Below are 16,976 nucleotides of genomic sequence, written 5' to 3'. Positions count from 1 at the left end.
GAAGCAGAATAAATATGAAGAAAATCACATATAAGCATAGCATAGTCAAACTGCTATAAACCAAAGATAAGGAGAAAATTTGTTTAACTTTTATCTGAGGTTCAGGAGAACAGGTGCTGGCTTGTTATGTGGGTAAATTATGGTCACAGCAGTTTGGTGCACAGATTATTTTGTCACCCAGGTAATAAGCATAGTACCTAATAGGTAGTATTTCAATCCTCTCCCTCCTCCCACCCTCAAGTAGGCCACAGAGTCTGTTGTTCCCTTCTTGTGTACTCAATGTATAGCTCCCACTTATAAGTGAGAACATGCAGTATTTGGTTTTCCGTTCCTGCATTAGTTCGCTTAGTGTTATGGCCTCCAGCTCCATTATTTTTGCTGCAAAGGACAGGATCATGTGCTTTTTTATGGCTGCGTAGTCTTACGTGGTGTATACGTATCACGTTTTCTTTATCCAGTCTACCACTGATGGGCACTTAGGTTGGTTCCATAATTTTGCTATTGTGGATAGTGCTGTAATGAACATACCTGTGCATGTGTCTTTATGGTAGAATTATTTACATTATTTGGGGTATATACCCAATAATAGGATTGCTGGGTCTAATGATACTTCTTCTGTTTAAGTTCATTGAGAAATCACCACACTGCTTTCCACAATGCTTGAACTATTTTACACTCCCACCAACAGTATATAAGTATTCCCTTTTCTCTGCAACCTTGCCAGCATTTTTTTTTATTTTTTAATAATAGCCGTTCTGACTGGTATTTCTCTACTGATCAGTGATGTTGAGCATTTTTTCATATGCTTGTTGGCTGTGTGTATGTCTTCTTTTGAAAAGTGTCTGTTCATGTCCTTTGCCCACTTTTTAATGGGGTTGTTTTTTGCTTATTAATTTGTTTCAGTTCCTTACAAATTCTGGATATTAGACCTTTGTTGGATGCACAGTTTGCAAAAACTTTCTCTCATTCTGTGGGTTGTCTGTTTACTCTGATGATAGTTTCTTTCACTGTGCAGAAGCTCTTTAGTTTAATTAGGTCCCATTGTCAATTTTTATTTGTGTTACAATTACTTTTGTTATCTTCATCATGAAATCTTTGCCAGGGCCTACATCCAGAATGGTATTTCCCAGGCTATCTTCCAGGGTTTTTATAGTTTTAGGTTTTGCATTTAAGTCTTTAATCTATTTTGAGTTGACTTTTGTATATGGTGTAAGGAAGGGGTCCAGCTTCAGTCTTCTGGATATGGTTAGCCAGTTATCCCAGCACCACTTATTGAATAAGGAGTCTTTTCTCTATTGCTTATTTTTGTTGACTTTGTCAAAGATTGGATGGTTGTGTGTGACTTTATTTCTGGGCTCTCTATTCTGTTCCATTGGTCTATGTGTCTTTGTACCAGTACCATGCTGTTTTGGTTACTGTAGCCCTGTGGTATAGTTTAAAATTGGCGAATGTGATGCCTCCAGCTTTATTCTGCAGAGATAAACTTTTAAGAGTTTTCTCATTAGCTCTGGTTCTAAGCAATTTTATTACTATGTACCTTGGTGTAGATTCTTCTTATCTCTTATGCTTGGAGTTCGTTGTGTGTCTTGGATCTGCAGGTGTATGGTTTTCATCATATTTTGAAAAATTTTGGTCATTATTTCTTTAAATATTTTGTTTCCCTTTTCCTTTGGTGACTCCAATGACATGTATATTAGGCTGCATAAAGTTATCCCACAAGTCACTGTTGCTCTATCATTTTTTTTATTATTGTTCTTTATCTTTTTGGTTTATTTCTATTGCTATGTCTGAGGTTCATTAATATTTTATTCTACAACATCTAATCTGTTATTAATCTCATTCAGTGTATGTTTGCATTCTGACCTTATAGTTTTCTATTTCTAGAAATTTCATTTGGGTCTTTTTTTACATCTTTCTTGTGTCTACTTGGTTAATCTTTTTGTAGCTTCTTAAACATATAGCATATAATACATTGCTCTTTCCTCTAGCTTCTTAAACATATGGAATACAGTCATAATAACTGTCTTAATGACCTCTTCTACTAATTCTGCCTTCTAAGTTGCTTCTGGCTCAGTTTCCATTTCTTTTTCTCCTCATTACAGGTGATATTTTTCTACTTCTGTGCATACCTGGTGATTTTTGCCAGACATTGTGAATTTTGCCTGCTAGACTTTAAAAATCTTATAAATATTCTTGAGTTTTGTTCTTTGATACAGATAAGTTACTTGATAACAACTTTACCTTTTTGATTTTTGCTCTTAAGCATTGTTAGAGACCACAAAAATAGAATTTAATCTAGGCCAAATTTTGCCCCAATACTGACTCACAATCTTTGAGTACTCTACCCAATGTGCCATGAATTATGAGGCTTTCCACTCTGGCTGGTGGGAACAGGCACTATTCTTAGACCACTATTCCAAGCTTCCTAAATCTTGGCCAGAATAAATTCATTAATTTATTTAGAAAGATTTATTAAGCACCTTCATGTTAATAGCACCAAGGACTGTTCCCTCTCATCCTTTTAAGTGGTTCTTTTCCCAGCATTATGTACCTTCTTCATACACAGGAGCCAATCAGGAGTTAGCTGAATACCTGAAGGGACCTTCTGCAGATCTCTAGAATTCTCTCAGTAAAACCTCTCTCATCTCCAGTACTCTGCCTGTGAACTCTAACCACCTTGTGAACTCTGGCTATCTTGGCCTTTTTTAATTCTCTCCTTAACTCAGGGAGACCTCTGATTTCTACTAGGGTTCCCTCTGTCTGCACTGCAGTCTGGAAATTCTCCCTGGGCAGTAAAGTGGAGCAATCAGAGGGTCACTTGAATTGTTTCCTGATTCTCAGAGATCACTGTCCTTTGTTGCTTCATATTCAATATCTTTTAAAGTGTTATTTAATTTACTTTTCTAGTTGTTTCAAACCCCCTAAAAATGTAAATTCAATCCTTGTTACTCCATCTTGGCTGAATCCACAAGTCCTCTGTCTTCCATTTTCTTTTTAAAAGATTAAAAAATGAGAGCAAATGTCTTTTATATTTACTATTTCTTGCACTCTTCATTTTTTGTGTACATTTGAGTTTCTATCTAGCATCATTTTCCTTCAGTCTAAGGAAACCCTTTAAATAATTTCTGATAGTTCTAGTCTTCTGGCAATGAATTAGCTTGTTTGTATGAAAAATGTCCTTATTTTATATCTACTTTTAAAAAATGTTTCTACTGGATATAGAACTCTAGGTTGGCATTTTAAAAAAAATTAGCATGTTAAATGGCATTCATTTAACTTCTGGCTTGCACTTTTTCTGACAAAAATTCTGTGTTAACTCTAATTTTTTTCTCTTATATACAATGTATCTTCATAGTTTCTTTAAAATGTTCTCTTTCTCAATTTTTTTCAACAATTAGATTATAATGTTCTTTGATGTGATTTTGTTTAATTGTTGCTGTCTCTAAGAGAATATGTTTAACTCCAAAGGTAAGCATTCTTTCTGTTCTCCTAGCATAGGTCTATACACAGTTGCCATCTATATTAAGTTTACTGAATGGCAGAGCAAAAGCATCCTGAACAGGGATTCAGGAGACCTTGGTTTTGGTCCTGGTTTTGTCTTAGTGTGCGTGCCTCAGGCAACTCACTTCACTTCCCTGAGATTTTGTCTCATCCTCTGCAAAAGAATGTTAGGAACAAAAGATCAGCAAGCTCTCTTTTAACTTTAAATCTGAAGCTTCCTGAATCTTGGCCAGAATAAATTCATTAATTTATTTAGAAACAGTTATTAAGCACCTTCATGTTAAGCACTGATACGGTTTGGCTGTGTCCCCACTCAAATTTCATCTTGAATTGTAGCTCCCATAATTCCCATCTGTCATGGGAGGGACCCAGTTCTCATGATGGTGAATAAGTCTCACAAGATCTGATGGTTTTATAAAGGGGAGTTCCCCTGCACAAGCGCTCTCTTGCCTGCCGCCACGTAACACATGCCTTTTGCTTTCCACCATGATTGTCAGGCCTCCCCAGCCACATGGAACTGTGAGTTCATTGAACCTCTTTTTCTTTTTACATTACCCAGATTTAGGTATGTCTTTATCAGCAGCATGAAAACGGCCTAATACAAGAACCTTCCCAGTGGCTGAAATACAAAGAGACCCAAGATAGCATCCTAAACCTCAGGGAACCCTGTTATTGGATGGCACAAACATTAAAAATACCTGATATTCAGTATCCTTTGAAGTGTTATTTGATTTACTTTTCTCGTTGTAAAAGTGGGCTGGTGGAAGAAGCAAGGACGCATCCACTGATGCCTCCCATGCCTCACTAAGGGGAATCCCTTAGATCTGTCTTTGCCTTTTTCTGCTGTAGATGGTGGATGGCTGGGCCTCCATCAGTGACTTCCCAGAATGCTGTGAGTATCCAGTGAGAGAACAGATCCCCAGGCACGTCCAGACACAAGGGTATCCCACAGCAAGACGTGAGGGGAGTGCGTTCGGCCAGTTTGCTTGGTTCACCAAGCCTGACCCTCTCTGAATATGACCATAGAACAGCATCATTTCAGGCTCTTTCTGGAGCCTCAGCCTGACAAAGGGAGCCTCTGCAGCCCAGAGGGGAGCTCTATTAGTCAGCTCAAGCTGCTGTAACAAAATAGCACAGACTCAGTGGCTGACACAACAGAAATGTGTATCCTCACTTTTCTGGAGACTGAAAGTCTGAAATCAAGGTGTTGGCAGTTTTCTCCTGAGGCCTCTCTCCTTGCCTTGTAAATGGGTGCTGCTGTAACTGAATGTTTGTGTCTCTCCCAAAACTCACTTGTTTAGGGGAGTTTGTTCCTTCTTTTTGTTTTGTTTTGAGATAAAATCTTAATCTGTCACCCAGGCTGGAGGGCAGTGGTGTGACCTTGGCTCACTGCAACCTCTGCCTGCCGGGTTCCAGCGATTCTCCTGCCTCAGCCTCCCGAAGAGCTGGGACTACAGGCATGCAACACCACGCCCAGCTAATTTTTTTTGTATTTTTAGTAGAGATGGGGTTTCACCATGTTGGCCAGGCTGGTCTTGAACTCCTGACCTTAAGTGATCTGCCTGCCTCAACCTTCCAAAGTGCTGGGATTACAGGCGCGAGCCGCTGTGCCCAACCTGTTCCTTTGTTTATAGACAGAGGGTCTAACTCTTGCACTGTCACCTGGACTGGAGTACAGTGGCATGCTCATAGCTCACTGAATTCTCAAATTCCTATGCTCAAACAATCTTGCCACCTCAGTTAGGACTACAGATGCACTCCACCATCCCCAGCTAAGTTTTTTCAATATTTTTTTAGAAATGGGGCCTCGCTATGTTGCCCAGGCGGGTTTCAAACTCCTGGCCTCAAGTGATCCTCCTGCCTCAGCTACCTGAGTTGCTGGGATTACAAGCAGGATCGACCAAGCCCAGCTCTCAAAATTCACGAATTGAAATCTAATCCGCAAGGTGATGCTATCAGGAGATGAAGCCTTTGAGAGGTGATTCAGTCATGACAGTGGAGCCCTAATGAATGGGATTAGTGTCCTTATAAAAGAGGCCAAGGGATCTCATCACCCTTCCACCATATGAGGACAGCAAGAAGGCTCTATGAACCAGAAAGCAGGGCCTCACCAGACACTGAGTCTGCCAGCACCTTGATCTTGACTTCCCAGCCTCTAGGACCCCGAGAAATAAATTTCTGCACTTTATAGTATATTTTTAGTAGAGACGGGGTTTCACCATGTTGGCCAGGCTGGTCTTGAACTCCTGACCTCAAGTGATCTGCCTGCCTCAGCCTCCCAAAATGCTGGGATTACAGGCATAATATTACACAGTTCATGCTATTTTGTTAAAGCAGCCTGGACAGACTGAGACAGCCCCCTCCTTGCTGTGTCTTCACAGGGTCTTTCCTGTGAGCGTGTGCACCTCTGGTGTCTTTCTGTGTGTCTTCATCTGCTCTTCTTATAAAGATACTAATCAGATTGGAGTAGGGCCTACCTTAAGTACCTTATTTAACTTAATTATCTCTTTAAAGGCCTTTTTCTCCAAATACAGTCCCATTCTGAGTCCCCTAAGTCCCAGCTTAGGACTTCAACACAGAAATTTGAGGAGCACAGGCCAGACGTGGTGGCTCACGCCTGTCATCCCAGCACTTTGGGAGGCCGAGGCAGGCAGATCACTTGAGGTCAGGAGTTTGAGGCCAACCTGGCAAACATGGTGAAACACTGTCTCTACTAAAAATACAAAAAATTAGCCAGGCTTGATGGCAGGCGCCTGTAGTCCCAGCTACTTGGGAGACTGAGGAAGGAGAATCACTTGAACCCCGGAGGTGGAGGTTGTAGTGAGCCGAGATCACGCCACTGCACTCCAGCCTGGGCGACAGAGCGAGACTCCGTCTAAAAAAAAAAGAAAAAAAGAAAACAAAAGGAAATTTGAGGAGCACAGTTCTGCTCATAGCGGAAGTCAAGCCTGGGGCTCCCACTGCTTACCACAGTGGGGACAAGGATGAGAGGCAAGGGACAAGGTCCACTCCTGTCTGAGGGAAAAACTCTGCCCATGTGTCACAGCTGATACCAAACAAGAGAAGGAAGCCGGCAGCCTCCAGGGCAGGCCCTGTCGCTCAGAATGTGCGAAAAGGTCCCTTTTCCAAAATTAGCGCACTCTGCGCTACTGCGTTGCTCTAAATAGCGCCTGTTGACGCAGCCATCAGTTTTTCTCAGACCTCTTTCTGGTGTATTTTAACCCCTTGGTGAGCACCAGCGTGCCCCTGAAGAGAGGGCTCTAGAGTGCTGTCCCCACCCCTGAGCCAAGGAGAGCCCCCTGCCCACCCGCTGGCTTCCTCTCGGATGTTCTCTGCTTGTCTCATCTGTCTCATTGTCAACACTGGCCATTACTCCCAAGAAGAGAGAGGTGGGGGTCTGGTGCACCAAACAAGACATTCTTTCAAAGAAAGACTGTTGCCATGGGAACCAGTTGTCAAATGCTTTTCTGCGCGGGAGGTGCAAGAGCGGGGCTGCACGTTTTGTAAGTGCTGTTTGCTTTCCTCTTCAATCTGTGACAAGAACAATGAATGATCAGAGATGGGGGCAGGGAGGAAAGCACTCATATGTTGGAAATTCGCCCTGAGAGTGGGCCCCTGGCTTAAGGGATGGTCTGTGCTCATGGAGCCTTCAGATGCAGTGCTCAGCATTCCCGAGGCTGTTACTATGTGCTCGGCCCTGTGCTAGGTTCTGTGGGTTTGCTGAAGTTCAACATAATCTGTAGCTTTGGAGAGCTAACAAGCTCTTTGGGGAAGTGGAACCAACACACACAGAATAAGAGAAATCATACAAGCCAACGTGCAATATGGATGTGTGCGGCTACTGTCAAGATGCCCTTGTCTACGTGTGCACTCCTGCCTAGGATGGATGTAGACTCAGAATCTCATGCAGAGATTCTGCATTCTTGAGGGAGTGTTTCCCTTTGCTTGGGACCAAAGCCAGCACAGCAGGCATGGGGAGGCACTGCTTAGACCCTCCTTGAGAGGGTCTGGTCCAGGCTTAATTTCCAAAATAGATAAGGAACTCAAACAACTCAACAGCAATAAAGCAATAACCCCATTAAAAATGGACAGAAGGGCTGCGCACGGTGGCTCACACCTGTAAATTCAGCACCTGGGGAGGCTGAGGCGGGAAGATCACTTGAGCCCAGAAGTTTAAGACCAATCTAGGCGACATAGCAAGACTACATGTCAAAAAAATTTTTTTAATTAGCCAGGTGTGGTGGCATGCACCTGCGATCTCAGAGACTTGGGAGGCTGAGCTAGGAGGATTGCCTGAGCCTGGGAGGTCAAAGCTGCAGTGAGCTAGGATCACCACACTACACTCTATCCTGGGTGATAGCAAGACCCCATCTCAAAAAAAGAAGATAAAAAATGGCCAGAGGAATGGAATAGATATTTTTCAAAAGAAGACATGCAAATGGCCAACAGATGTATTTTTTAAATGCTCAACATCACTAATCATCAGGGAGATGCAAATCAAAATTATAATGAGATACTACCTCACACCTGTTAGGATGGCCATTATCAAAAAGAAAAGTAATAACAAGTGTTGGCAAGGATATAGAGAAAAGGGAATGTTTACACACTGCTGGTGAAAATATAAATTAGGACACACACTAGGGAAAACAGTATGGAGATTCTCCAAAAGATTAAAAATAGAACTTCCATAAGATCCAGCAATCCCACTTCTGGGTATTTATCCAAAGGAAATAAAATCAGTATGTCAAAGACATATCTGCACTCTCATGTTTACTGCAGCACTATTCACAATAGCCAGGTTATGGAATCAATCTAAATGTACACAGAAGGATGAATGAATAAAGAAAATGCATTGTATACACAATGGACTATGATCCAGCCTTTAAAAGGAAGGAAATCACATCTGAGCCCAGGAGTCCCCCTGACTGTGGCATGATTTGTTTCTGGATATACAGCCTCTGAACCTGGTTCTCTAGCCCTCCTAGAGAGTCAGTGAGCTCCCCATTTTCCCACACTCAATTCCCTTTCTTATAAATTATCCCAAGATGGTACCTGTTGTTTTATGACTGAGAACCTGTTATAATTTGGGAATGGCCAGATGCGGTGGCTCACGTCAGTCCTAGCACTTTGAGAGTCTGAGGCAGGAGGAGCGCTTAAGGTCAGAAGTTTGAGACCAACCTGGGCAACATAAAGAGACCCTATCTTTACAAAAAAGAAAAAATTAGCTGGGTGTGGTGGCACATGCCTCTAGTACCAGCTGGCTGGGAGGCTGAATTTGAGCCCAGGAGTTTGAGGTTGAGGCAAGCTATGATAGCACCACTGCACTCCAGTCTGGACGACAGAGTGAGACTCTGCCTCCAAAACATAAAAGACAACAACAACAACAAACATTCGGGAATGAAGGGACTTTGGATTGCAAGAAGTGAATTTTTCTCATGAGGTGGTAAGGAACTTTGAATGTGAAAAGCCATTTTTAGAGAAAGCAAGGCCCAAAAAGCACTGTTCAAGTGCAATATTATTAATCATAGAGAAGCCTGCAGTAATTAGAATAGAAGGAGGTCTAGTAATTCATTCATTTCTAGTGAAAGTGTTCAAAGCCAATCCCTGGCAAGGGTCTTTGAGGAAGGAAGCATCTGAATGGCCCGATGTGTGTCTAGGGTCCTTCTTTGTTCCTGTCCTTCCCCAGCTTTCTGAGCCAGAGTCCCCACCTACTTTTCCTTCTGACCCAGAGTTCACACTTGCCTTCTTCAGAGCCTCCCAGTGAACATGGATGGATAAAATTATATGCTTATATATTCATATGGTATATACTTTTATATTTATATGGTATGTACTTTTATCCTTCTGTGCACTGAGACTCAGGGAAGTGGAGCAATGAGATTATTCAGGGAATAAGAGAAACATAAATTCTCAATTAAATGCACAGAGGAGGAGAACTTCACCTTACTTTTGCTGGCTGGGTGTGTCTTTTCAACATACTTTTTCCCACATACTTTATTTCATTAAGTTCCTTCATAGGAACGTCATGGTTGCCTATTCTCTTACAACTGAATAGAGCACAGGGGAGTCATGAATGTTCTAAGGTGCAGAAAACAATTTATCTATGGGACCAGCCAGAAGCTGGGGGGATCTCACTCTGCTTTGGAGTTGTATTAGTCAGGGTTCCCTAGGGACACAGAATTAATAGGATATATATAGAAAGATGTGTAGATATATTATAGAAATTGACTCATGGAATTATGAAGGCTAAAAAGTCCCATGATCTGCAATTGGCAAGCTAGAGACCCAGGAAAGCTGGTGGTGCAGCTCAGTCCAAGTTCAAAGGCCTGAGAACTATGGGAGCTGATGACATAAAACCCATTCCAAGGGCAGAAGAGGAAGAGAAGAGATGCTCCAGCTCCCAGCAGTGAGGCAGAAAAGAAGGGAGAGAATTCCTTCTTCTTTTTCCTTTTGCCCTATGCAGACCCTCAACAGATTGGATGGTACCCACCCGTATTGCAGACAGCACTCCTTTACTGAGTCCACTGATTCAAATGCTAATCTCAGCTAGAAACATCCACACACCCAGAAATAATGTTTAGTCTGGGTATCCCTTGGCCTAGTCAAGTTAACACATAAATTAACCATTGCAGGGTCCATTAGAAGGAAGGTGCCATTTTGCAAGTAACCCTGGGCCCCAGGTAGCAACAGTTCCAGGTCACAGGCAACCGTTGGCAACAAGTGGAAAGGGATGGGAATCTGAGACAAAGTATAAGGGAAGGAGACTAATAGTTAGCTCTTTCCATATGCCAAAGCATGGTGCCAGGAACTTTGCACATATTTCATTTATCTCTCAAACAGCCCTATGAGATGTTTCCAATTTACAGATGAGGACATCAAGATTCAGATGTCACTCACCGTGGCAAATTACAGGGATAGTTTTGACCCCAGATCTTGGACTCAAAGCCCACAGTCTTGCCCTACCATACTAAAGCATCCGAAAGGCAGCTGAAAACAAGGTCCTGGGAACCACAAGGGCTTCACAACAGGGCTCCAATCCTTAGCAGGTGGTGTAGAAAGATCTATTAGTCCATTTTTGCATTGCTGTAAATAAGTACCTGCGACTGGGTAATTTACAAAGAAAAGAGGTTTAATTGGCTCACAGTTCTGCTGGTTGTACAGGAAGCATGGCTGGGGAGACCTCAGGAAACTTACAGTCATGGTGAAAGGCAAAGAGGAAGCAGGCACATCTTCACATGGCTAGAGCAGGAGGAAGACAGAGAGCAAAGAGGGAGGTGCCACACACTTTTAAACGGCAGATCTCATAAGAATTCACTCAAAATCACAAGAACAGCACCAAAGGGGAAATTCACCCTGATGATCCAATCACCTCCCACAAGGCCCCACCTCCAACATGGGGGATTACAATTTGACATGAGATTTGGATGGCGACAGAGACCCAAACCATATCAAAAGAGAAAGGCTGTTCTCCTCTTACTATGGCACCAAAGCACTCAGGAGTCACCAGGGCAGGAAGTAAAGGGCTGACCATTAACAGAAACAACTTGATGGTTGAGTTGTAACAGTTGGAGCTTGAATCTTTTCAGCCTTGGATCTGAATCCATCTGTAATTTACACTTCTCCCACTATTTGTCTTCTTTGCTGGGCTGTGAATTCCTTTCATGTTCTTCATGTCCCCAATTGGTGGTGCAGTCCCTGGTACCAGGTAGGTGCTCCATAAATGGTGGTGGAATGTGGGAATGAATGAATGAATGAATGAATGAACCCTTAGCTAAGGAGCAAACTGCCCCAGCTCTGGTGCGAGCTGCACTGCAGAGGCTGCTAAGTCAGGAGGTGACTGAGCAGAGAGGTGTCAGAGAGACGCCTGGAGGAACCCAGCAGCACCTCACTAGAATTCCTTCCTAGAATTCTTTGTCTCTTTAAGCAGGTTGACAGATATAAATCTTTTGAAACCCCCCACTCACATTTGGTTTATTAAATAAACACATGGGATTTTCCTTCTACATATTAAAAGCCGCATGGACCTAATTTCTCATTTCAGCTGCTTTTTGTAAGCAGTGTTAGATAAGGTAGAGGGAAGGTTCTGAGATTCTCAGAAACATCCAATGCATTGTTTACCCAAGGCCACACAGAGCCTGGAATCCGCATCCTCCTCCTGAGATGTTACCATGGAAACCAGGTTTGTGCTGCGCATCCAAAGGGCAGCTTGTAGCACAGTCAGCCCTGGCTCCTGAGAGAATGTGGGGCCTCAGGTAGGAACCTGCAGACAAGGCGTCAGGAGGGAAAAGCAAAATTCCTGCCCCCTACAACCAGAATGCACACCATCCTCCTCCTCCCTCCTGCTCCCATCTCCCTGCCGCCACCCACAATGGGAAATACGTCAGCCCCTCAGTCACCTGGGCACAGACCTCTGCTGCTCTGAGTGATGGGTCAGACTGGCATCTGCCTGCGGAGGTTAGAATGTTAATTTCACCTTGTCATGTCAGAGAAGGAAATGATACAAGGCTGAGGGGCAGAGAAGGAATTTTCCACAGGGCAATGTCTTTGATGCATTCTGTAGTGTGGACAAACAATGACCAGGTGTAACCAGGACAGGAGACACAAATGCTGCTGCTTCCATGGACAGGGACATGATGGCCACTCCAGCCATCCCCCCACTTCTCATTGGCTGGTCAGTCTGGGCCAGAGCCACTGGAATTGCTCTGTTTGCTTCCAGTGCCAGCTCCACATCCATTTCCATGTCACTTACTAGCTGTGTGACCTAGAAACTAGAGACATTGGCTGACCTCCTGAGCCTCTGATTCCTGTCTGTCAAATGAGGATCATAAGATATACCACAGAAAGTTCTTATAATTCAAAAGAGAGGTGCTCCATGGGAGGTTCCTAGCACAGTATCAGGCACGATTCAGCCAATGGCAGGGCCTGTTTCTCTTTCCACTTACACACCGACTTCTAGTGTGTCAGGAAAACTGGCATTTCTTCCTTAGAAATGTCTCTCCCCAGTGACTTCGGAGGCCAAGGTAGGGGGATCGCTTGAGGCCAGGAGTTCAAGACCAGCCTGGGCAACATAGTGAGACCTCATCTCTACATAAAATAAAAGAATTAGCCAGACATAGTGGCACACACCTATAGTCCCAGCTACTTGGGAGGCTGAGATGGGAGGATAGACTGAGCCTAGGAGTTTGAGGCTGCAGTGAGCTATGATCACACGACTACACTCCAGCTAGGCAACAGAGTAAGATCCTGTCCAAAAAAAAAAAGCAAAGCAAAGCAAAGAAATGTCCCTCAATGCACCCCTCCTCCCCACCTCATCTCTGTCTCTGTTTGCATGCAACATGCTCCAGCACACATTAGAATCCACTGGAAGGATTCAGCGGTATCTCATGGAATATCAGGGTAGGAAACACATCCAGGCCTCATGAGGGACTGGAATCCAGAACTAGAAGGCCAAGGACTGAGGTTATGCTCTTCCCCTTACTGCGACCCAGTGGTCTCCTCGTACTATAGCCTGTCTCTCTGCATGTCAGCTTGCCCTGTCTCTCTGTGCAAGCAGAAGGAAAGGTCATGCCAGCCCTGACTCCACGTGGACTCCTGACTTGTCTATGAGAGAGTCTCCCTGCCAGCCCATTCCAGGAGGATCATCTCATTTACCCGCAGTCCATGAGTTGTCCCGCCATGGTCCCTTCAACTGTGACCTGAGATGGTGCTAGCTGAGCCCTGCCCTTCTGCAGAAGGGATTCTCAGGAGAAGGGGGCATGAAGTGAGCAGGCACCTACAAATATTCCGTGGTTCCCCAAAGCTGCCCTTAATGGATTTATTTCAAAGTTTGGAGGCAGATGACTCAGCAGGAGGGTCTGTGGTCCAAACATGCTCCCAATGCATGCCCTGTCCTGGATGAGACAGGCTGTGGGCTCCTGGGAGAAACAGAGGTCCCCATCTGAGCCCATCATATGGCGACCTGATCCACAAGGGAGAGGAGGCTGACACAGCCAAGTCCAGGCACTTTCCTCCTGCGAGTCACATAAGTAAGGTGCAGAAATTCAAACCTCACAAATGTGTCCAAACTTTGGCATCTGAAATACCGAGAGCTTTGCTTGAGCTCTAAGGAAATGGGGATGATGTCAAATACAAGCTGGACTTTGGACACAGCTGTGTGCTGGGAGAAAGAAACACTATTTCCTTGTACTGGATCCTGTCCCAGAAAGTCAAAAACCATTCTTTTTAGCGGAGTCTAATAGGATTCATCTGTGTTAGACTCACTCAGGTTTTCAGGCTATTTTTTTCTTCAATTTGCATTATTTTGCCAGCCTCAGGAGAAGGCAATGGGGAGGATCAGTCCTCTGTTGAGGGCCCCATAGGAAAGTGATTTATGTAGTCACCAATTCATTTGACAAACATTTATTGAGTGCCTATTATAAGTCTGACAGTGTTTTAAGTCCTGGGGATAAATGGTGAGCAAAAGCAGGTATAATCTCCAACCTCATGGAACTCACAGTTTAATGGTGAAAGCGGGCACTAAATGCAAAGCACATGCTGTATAAAATTGAGACTGTGACAGACGCTTCACAGGAGAAAGAGCCTGTGCTGTCATAAGGAGCTTTGTCCCCGCCAGGGAACAGCTTCCTTGCTAAGTGATGCATGAGTCCAGACATGAGGACTGAGCAGGCACTGCTAGGAATCGAGGCAAGGCTGAAGGATTCTGGCAGGAGGACACTGAGTGTGCAAAAGGTCTGTGGTGTGAGGGGACACGGAAGGTAGGAGGAGCCAAATAAGGCCAAGGTGAGTGGAGCAGAGTGAGTGGAGATGGTGCAGGGGCCACACTAGGGGCGTTACCTATTCTGGAAGCAGGAGAATGACATGAGATTTCCGTGTTGACGAGGTCACTGCTTGCTGTCCCATTTGCAGTAGTTCAGGTGAGACAAAACAGTCTGAACAAGGTTGCTACTGTTTTTGGTGGTGATGGTGGCCATAGAGGGAAGTGAACGAATTTGAGGAACATTTTCAAACTAACATTGATGGTACTTGGGTAAGGGGATGAGGGAGAGGAGTGGTGGAGAATGGCTATGAGCGTCTGGCTTGCCCATCTGGATGGTGATGGAGACAGAGGCTACTGGAAGAGGACCAGGACTAGGGTCAAAGTCAGGAGTTTGGTTTGGAGCATGTTCACATTGAGGGAAACTCTGAGCTGTTCAAAAGGGTGACACTGACCTGGAGTTCAGAGAACAAGTTGGGCCAGAGACAATTTCTAGGTCATCTGTAGTAGATAGATTATAGACGCGACTGAACAAGATGGGCTTAGGAGAGAGCATGGAGAGATAGGAGAACCTAGGGCCCCCATCCCTTGAAGAAAAGCAGCATGTGGTATCCAAGCAGAGCCAGCAAAGCCTGAAGGAACGTCTCCATGGCTGGCAGTCCAGGAGACCAAGCACTGGATTACTGAGGTCAAGGGAAAGAGAGTCTCAAGAAGGGAGGCTGAGTGGTCCACAGAGTTAAATGCAGCCAAGAAGTCAAGTCCGATGAGGCTCAAGTACGAGTTGCCATTAACAACATAGAGAACACTGATGAATTTATCAGGGGCTGTTTGGGTGGCATGAGGAGCAGAAAGCTAGACTGAAGTTGGTTAAGAAATGTGTGGAATACAAGGAAACACACAAAAAGTGTAAGTGATGCTAATTTTTATATATTTTAGTAGAGGTGGATTTTTGCCATGTTGGCCAGGCTGGTCTCGAACTCCTGACCTCAAATGATCTGCTTGCCTCGGCCTCCCAAAGTGCTGGGATTACAGGTATGAGCCACTGTGCCTGGATAATTTGGCTTAGCTTTTTATTAAATATGTACTGCTCACTAATTTTGGCCCAAAACTCTCCAGTACAGCTTTCAAACTCCTCTCATTATGGTCCAAGATATCTAGAAACCTGTCACATGTATGTTTTGTTTTCTCTAGACACGCCCTGCAAGCTCATCCTCCTGGCTTTCCTCTGGGCCTGCTTCATTCTCCTGGGAAGTCCCCTTACCTCGTTCATGCAATACAGTCCCTGTTTTCTTCACCTTTAACCGAGCAAATCTTTCATTTACTTCCTGAGATAAGATAATGGGAAGTCCCTTTTTTTTTTTCTTTTGGCTTTGCAGGTATCGAAGTGTCTTTATTTTCCTCTCCTACTTGATTGATAGTTTGCCCACCTATCGAATACTGTGTTTGAAATAATTTTCCTTCAGAATTTGAAGGCATTAATACTTACCAGTGTTGTTGAGAAGTCAATTGCTTTTGTGATTCCCAAATCCTTGGCTATTTGACCTGATATTTTTTCAGGAAACTTCTGGGATCTTTTCTTTAATCCCTAATGTTCATGAAGATGTGTCCTGGTATGAGTCTCTTTCTCTTCATTCATTATTCTGGGCCCAGAGTGGTTTTTTGTCCTTGTTGGTGGGTTTTTTATTTGTTTGTTTTTTGAGACAGAGTCTTGCTCTGTGGCCCAGGCTGGAGTGCAGTGGTGCAATCTCAGTTCACTGCAGCTTGGACCTTCCAGGCTTAAGCAATCCTTCCAGCTCAGCCTCCCAAGTAGCTGGGACTACAGGCGTGCACCATGAAGCCCAACTAGTTTTTCCATTTTTTAGGAGAGACAGGGTTTCACCAAGCTGCCCAGGCTTGTCTCGAACTCCTGGGCTCAAGTGATCCTCCTCTCTTGTCCTCCCAAAGTGCTGGATTACAGGCGTAAGCCACCATTCCTGGTGCTATTTCTTTGATAATTATTTCCCTCTTATTTTTCTTGTTCTTTATTTGTGGGATTTCCACCAGACACAAATTATTCTCCAGGACTAACCCTCTCATTTTCTTATCCTTTCTCTCTATCTTTTGTTATGCTTTCTGGAAACTTCCTTAACTTTCTCTTCTAGCATTTTAAAAAATTCCTGCTCTCATATTTAAATTTCCAAAACCTCTTCTTATTTCTTTTAAGTCCTCTTGGTTTTGTTCCATGAATTTGATCATTACTTTTGTCATCTGAGGAGGTGCATAATTTTTTATTTGTTTGTCTTTTCCTCCCAGTATTGCTTCTTTTCCCTCTGAGTCCCTTTTCTTTGTTTTGGCCTCTGTTTTTCATGCCGGATGCATTCTGCAAATATCCGGAAATCTTGACCTTCTGTGTGTACCATTTAAGAATGAGGCACAAGAATGCTGACTGAATGTTCTGGTGCACTGCCGAGACCTGCTGACTGATGGGCTTCACCGTGTGGAACACAGAGGGAACCCAGCCAGTGTCAGGATTTGGGGCTCCTTTTCCACAAACTGCGCCCTTCCTCCAAAGAGAAAACCTTTACTCTCTTGCCTTGGGATGGAGCCAGGCCAGAGAAGGGAGATTTCAGCAACACAAGTTTATTAGTCAGGGCTCTCCAGAGAAACAGAACCAATTGGGTGTTGCCTTAGTGCTGCTATAACAGAATACCACAGACTGGGTAATTTATAAACAATAAAAATG

Source organism: Symphalangus syndactylus, chromosome 10, assembly GCF_028878055.3.
Source record: "Symphalangus syndactylus isolate Jambi chromosome 10, NHGRI_mSymSyn1-v2.1_pri, whole genome shotgun sequence".
NCBI classification, from domain to species: domain Eukaryota; kingdom Metazoa; phylum Chordata; class Mammalia; order Primates; family Hylobatidae; genus Symphalangus; species Symphalangus syndactylus.
This window is presented reverse-complemented; position numbering follows the sequence as displayed.